Genomic DNA, 6,226 nt, shown 5'->3' with positions numbered 1-6,226 from the left:
CCCAAACGCACCGGGAACACTCCCGCTGCCCCCCACCCCGCAGCGGTGGGGACAACATTGGGGACAACATTGGGGACAACAGGCTGGCTGCCACCCATCCCGACCCCCGGTGGGTGACGGGGGTGTCCCCACGCCCCCAACCCCGGCAGGGTTAACGGCCCCGGAGCCCCACTGTGGAGGAATGCGATGTCAGGGCTGGATTAGCCCCCGCGATCCCACAGCCCCGGCCGCGCCGAGCTGTGTGTGGCACAATCCATCACCCGCCGGCGTGGGGGGCCGGGGGGGCTCAAGGGGAGGGGGCTGCGTGCGTGGGGGCAGCGCGCTGCTGTCAGCGCCCGTGTGAACACACGTGTTCGCTGCGTGTTTGCGTGTGTGTGCAGGGATTTGGCGTGATGTGGGAGAGGATTTTTGGGGGTAATGTTTCCCCGCGAGTGCTAGGAAAAAAAAACACCCCAAAATCGAGGGGTGGTGGGAATGGAGACAGCCCCAAAATTGATGGGGGGAAGGAGGGAGGGAGGGAGACAGACAGAGGCAGTGACAGCTTTTGGGGTTTATGGACTTTTGGGGTCCATGTGCTCGTGTGGTGTCTGCACAGTGTGGGGTGTGCACGTGTGCATGGGGGCCGCGTCACCCCAAATCCTCACTCAGGGAGGAGCAAGGGAGGGTCAGAGCAGAGAGAACAGGCAGAGAGAAGGGTGGGGTGGTGTGACAGGGGCCATGGTGGGGACACACATCAGACAAAACCGTGGAGAGAATCAGGGTCTGCCCTGAGATGGGCAAAGCCCCGAGCCCACTGTGGGCACGGACACCTCAACAACCCCGAGACCACCATGGACATGGACACCCCAAAATCCCCGAGCCCACTGCGGGCACAGACACACGGGAAGCCCTGAGCCCGCCTAACCCTAATCCCGACCCTAACGCTGGCTGCAGCTCTCCTGGCCGGCAGGAATCTGCCAGGAACCGACCCTCCCTTGTGCCAGCCGTAGTCCAGGACCACGGGGACACATCCCAGCTGCTGTGCCAGGGCAGGGGGTCTGGCAGGGTCACCCCGATCTTCCCTTGTGCTGCCCAGCCCCAGCAAATATCCCCTGTGGAACAAACCCCATTTCTCTGCCCTAAGAGCCCAGCCTGTGCTGGGAACTGCTTCCCCTGACCCCACACKGTTCTGGACTCTGCCTCCAGCAGAAGAAACGTGTGGAAACCCCGCCYGCCGCCGCTGACCCCCCCACTTAGGCCGGGCTTTAGGGCCAGCCCCAGCCCCTCCGCATGGGGCAGCTAATCTGCCCAGGACYGCGGCTCCACAAAGCGCATCGCTTCAGGTTCAGGGGGTCTGAAAGGGGACGACTCAGGGTCATGATCCCGTGCTGGTGGGGGCTGCCAAGCTCGTTCCAAGGTGGTCCCCAGCCTGGAAAAGCTGAGGCAGGGAAGAACCAGCTGAACGGTGGGGACAGGGGACRTTTATGCCAGGATAGACTCGGGACRTCCCCCACTCCATCCTCCCTCTCCCGGCCCTGTCACACATCCTCATTCCCCACCCAATCCCAAAATTCTTCTCTGCCTTTTGCGCCACCCCCAGGGGAGGCTCAGAAATCCCTCCCCAACCCACCCACCCCTCCAGGTGTCCCCCAGCACCCCAATGCCACATCTCAGGGGGGCAAAACCATCCGCCCCTCTCTCCCACGTGCACCCACACCCACCCAGGGCCATGCTCTGACATGTCCCTGGACATGTTAACACACGCTAACACACGTGTGCTTCGGGAAGGGAAAGGCAGGCAGCCCCGCGTATCCAGGGCAGGGATAACCCATGGAAAAGRGCTGCAGAATCCCTGGAAAACCGGGATTCCCAGCCCTCCACCACAGCAGAGCTGCTCAGGAAGCCGTGGCAGGCCAGGCAAGGGGTGGGGGGGCTCCATAGGTGGTCCCTGGGCAGGCGGGCGACGGTCGCCACACGCTGTTTTCTTTGGCCCCCAGCACATTTTACCCCCCAAAATCACTCCCCTAAAACCACTTCCCCCTGCCCACACCTTCACCAGGCTGGAGGCTGGGTGGGGGGCAAGGTTTTGGGGTGGAGGTAAGGGGGGCACACACATGGCAGCAGCTGCTGCGAGGAATTTTTATGCTTCCCTCTTCCTCCCCCGGCGCTGGAGGGAAGCAACAACATGGAACATGTGGGACCCATAAAAGCCCAGCTCTGAGTCACAGGGGCTGTGGGAGCCCCTGGCAGGCACCGCTCCTTCCCATGGCATCAGGCATCGTCCCATCCCAACTTTGGGGGGGTTGGGGACATCCTGGACATCCCTGCCATCCCCAGGGATCGAAGGTCAGGCGTGTCAAGCAGTGAAATCCATCCTTCTGCTGCAGTCGGGGGACTGACACTGAGCCTGTTCCTGCCCCRATAATTCAATCCTTGCAGGATCCCTCTGAGGATGGCAACAGGAGGATGTGCAGGACCCAGAAGCGATTTGCACCCGCTGAAGGGTGGGATATACAACAKGAATCCTGTAAATCTGCAGAATTGCCTTTGGTTTGATATGCTGAGCGTGGAGCAGGGCAGCACCCTCGGGGATTTAGGGAGCTTCTTGGGGCAGAAAACGCCTTTGTCTGCTGAAAGGTGCCAGTGTGAGCATCCTCGGGCTGTTCCCAAAAATCCCCAGTCATCTTTTTGCCCACTGGGATACATTTGTCTCTCCTGAAATATCTGCCATTAGWGCTGGTGGTGTGGCTGGAGACCTGCTCTGTCCCCACACAGCAATTCCACCATCCCCTCTAGGATGCCCTCTGCCATCCTGGGGGCACCAGCKCCCCTAAACCCCATCCAGGAGTCGGACAGTGGGGTCCTCACATCTGGAAACATCGCCCCAACCTCAGCCTGGATGCAGTGGAGATGAAACCCGACTCTGTTTTGCCACTTGTTCCCACTCCGAGGCTGCTCTTTAATTTTATTTTATCAGCTGTTCACCTTGTTCTCCTGTGGCTTCCCAAGGGTTTGGATGTGCCCTAAGGATCTGGGCGAGCTCACGTGTTCCTAAGGGAACCCTCAGCCCCATGATGGACCAGGACATCCAAATTCTGGTCCCAAACACAGGGACAACAAAAATCCCACCACGCTCCGGGAGCGGCATCCAAACAATTTTTGAACTGCACACACGTGAACTTTGCACACTCGTGTGCAGGAGAGTACCTGTGCAGGTGTGAGGATACTCAGGCAGTGGGTTGGAAAGGTGGAAAAGCACTTTTGCCCAAGGATAAGGGGTTGGCACCACGGCTGGAGCTGTAGGATGTCACCAATGTCCCAGCTSCACTGGGTGAAGGGCCCTCGTGGCTTCCAGGCCACCCACCTTGGAATGGTGGAATTATTAAAGTTGGAAAAACCCTCCAAGATCCCTCCAAGATCATCCAATCCAACCCTTAACCCAGCATTGACACGGCAATCTCTAACCACGTCCCCAAATGTCACTTCAACACGATTTTTGAACAATTTCAGGGATGGCACTGCCCTGGGCAGGCTTTGCTGGTGACTGATCACCCTTCCAGCGAAAGAATTTTCCCCCAATATCCARYCTAAACCTCCCGTGGTGCARYTTCCCAGGTTCTGGCCGGCAAGGAGCGGGTCCCACCCGGAGCCGGAGCTCCACACCCGCCTCTCCCCAAACTGTCCCGCCCGGCCGGCGCGTCACAAGGTGTCCGTGCTGACTCATTTCGGGATGGAAACTTCCCTACTCCAGGGAGATCCTCGCAGCCCAGCCAGCTCCAGCACAGAGTTTGTTCCACCACCTCCCACCACACCAACCCCGGGGGCCCGGAGAAGCTCCAGCTCTCAACCTGSCCCCTGTTTTTGGGATGGAAAAGATCCCTGGAATATGGAGGAGATGAGGACCCCGCAAGGAACTGTACCCTGTCCCAGCCTCTGCCTCAGCTGGACGCAGCAGGAAAACTGGAAAGCTTTCCTAGGTCTGAATTTCTGAAGAAGAAACTTCATCCAGCTGCTTCCTGCTCCCTTCCCCCAAAAGCCAGTGCCCACCCGCATCCATCGGCTCAGGTTTGGCACACGCAGCAGAGCGGGAGGAAACTCATGGAATCAGGGTGTTCAAAAGCAACTGCCAGCTCCCCAAATCGCTTCCAGGGCTGGGAGCAGGACCCCAGCTGTGGCTGGAGTATCCAGGAGTTTCCCAGTCCCCAAACGCAGCATTGGAATGCCACAGCCATTCCTCAGCCCCATTCTCTCTGTCCTCAGCGTCCTCCCAGGAGAGGSTGCAGCCCCCAGACTGCCACCGCAGTGCTGCGTTTCCCCCAAATTCCACAGCCGCCCCTCTGTCCTCTCCATCSTCTCCATCCTGGGAGATGTGCGGCCCCCAGGCCGTCAGGGCAGCGCCGAGTGCCATCACACGGCCTGGCAGGACRTCAGGGGACTGGGAGCACCCATTATCCCCGCGCCAGCCCCTCGGAGCCGTGCCAGAGTCCCGGGAACAGCGGGTGCTGCCGGTGGGGTCCGTTCTTGGGGCCACCCTTGCGCCCTGCCAAAGCTCCTGGGTGCAGAGGCCCACGAGGAGGGTGCTGGACCTCTTGTGGACACCCGGGCCGGTGGGATGCAAAGCTCAGGGTGGCCAGGAGCTGGCAAGGTGGGTGGCACAGCTGGCACAGCCCCCCGGGACAGTCCTGTGGCTGCTGCGTCACCGGGGCCGGGACAGCAACTTTCACTTGGTTGCTGCTCCCAGTCCAACACTCGCGATCCAGGCAGAGCCGGCAGCATCCAGTAGCCCCCCAGTAGCCCCCAGCAGCACCCAGTAGCCCCCAGCAGCCCCCGAACCAGCCTCCCTTCCGCGGGCTCCACCGGCCCGGTGCGGCCGTCCCCTCCCACCCACCGGGCGCTCAAAGAGCGGCGGGAGCGTGCGGGCGTGGGCGGGAGCACGAGGGGACGTGACGGGGCACGCGTGGGGCCGATCCCCTCTGCCCGCCCCGCGTGGCCGGTCCCCCCACGCTGCGAGCCCCGGTGGAAGTCCCGGTCCCCCCGCGGAGCCCACGGGACGGCCCGCGGACGGATCGGCGCCATCCCGGGAGAGAAGATCCCGCGGCCCGGACCCGCCCGACGGCTCCTACCTCCGGGGGGGCTCCGAGCAACCCCGGGCGAAGCGGCTGCTCCGGCGGCTCCGCGTCCCCCGTTCCCCCGGTGGCGGCGGCAGCGGCGGTTCAGTCTGGGAGAGAAGCGGCACATCCAGGGGGGGGACGGCGGCGGCGGCCGGGATGGGGCGGGACGGGACGGGACGGGACGGCGCCCCCCGCACTCTCCCGGCCCGCCCCGGGCGCTCGGAGTGAGTTACCGGAGCCCCGCGGGGGCGGCGGATCCCGGCGGGTCCCGCTCCGCCAAATGCGGCGGCGGCGGCGCCGATCGCGCTCGGGACGGAGACCCCGGCCGGGAGCGGCGGCCCCGAAAACCCGGGATGGATCCGTCCGGGACACGCACGGCCCCACGCCCGCGCGCACCCCCCCCTCCCCCCGCACACGCTCACGGCCAGCAGAGCCCCACGCGTGTCCTTGCACACGAGGGTGTCCAGCGAGTCCTACGGGCACCCACGCGTGTTCGGGCACACCCGCGTGTCCCGCACATCCCGCGAACGGGGCCCCGCTCGTTGCGTGGGCACGCGGCAGCGCACACGCACAGAGGTGGGGACACGCGTGGGCACGGCTGTGGGGACCTCTGTGCACACGCAGACGTGCCCACTGGTGTGACGTGCGCGTGTAAGTGTGCACGCGTGTGTGTATGCGTGGGCACAGCCCTCGCACGCGTGGGGGTAACACTCTTGAGCCCACGAACACGCGGGCATAGGGGGCACAACCCACGCACACACAGGGAGGGCACAGCCACCGGCTCACACACGCGCGGGGGCACAAGTCGCGCACACGCGTGGGACACAGCCTGTTTACACGCCCACACACACGGACACGCGGGGGACATGGCCACCACCCCACGCACACTCGGGGGGCACAGCCCACACACAAGCGGGGTGGCACCCCCAGCCCACGCACACGCGGGTGCCACGGCGTGTTTACATGCACAAGCAGCGGACACGGCGCACACGCACAAACACACGCGGGTCTCGCAGCCCACGCCCACGCCGAGAGAACACGCCCGAGCCCACGCATTTACAGGCGCAGGAATCACAGCCCGTGATTTACACGCGCAGGGGGCACTGCCACGGTCCCGCACACACTCAGGAGGCACA

General features: G+C 63.7%; 1 protein-coding gene across 1 annotated transcript in view; it reads right to left on the bottom strand.

Annotated features, from left to right (window-relative positions):
* The window catches only part of GLI1 (GLI family zinc finger 1), a 20,522-nt gene extending 15,093 nt beyond the window's left edge, over positions 1–5,429 (bottom strand). Inside the window, exon 1 of the mRNA XM_057383936.1 lies at positions 5,103–5,429. The gene's annotated coding sequence lies outside the window, so the exon portion shown is untranslated. The remainder of the gene's footprint in view (positions 1–5,102) is intronic.
* Between the last annotated feature and the right edge of the window lie 797 nt (positions 5,430–6,226).

Source organism: Malurus melanocephalus, unplaced genomic scaffold (genome assembly GCF_030028575.1).
Source record: "Malurus melanocephalus ecotype Western Australia unplaced genomic scaffold, MMel_1.1 scaffold_670, whole genome shotgun sequence".
NCBI lineage: Eukaryota > Metazoa > Chordata > Aves > Passeriformes > Maluridae > Malurus > Malurus melanocephalus.
This window is presented reverse-complemented; position numbering and strand designations above follow the sequence as displayed.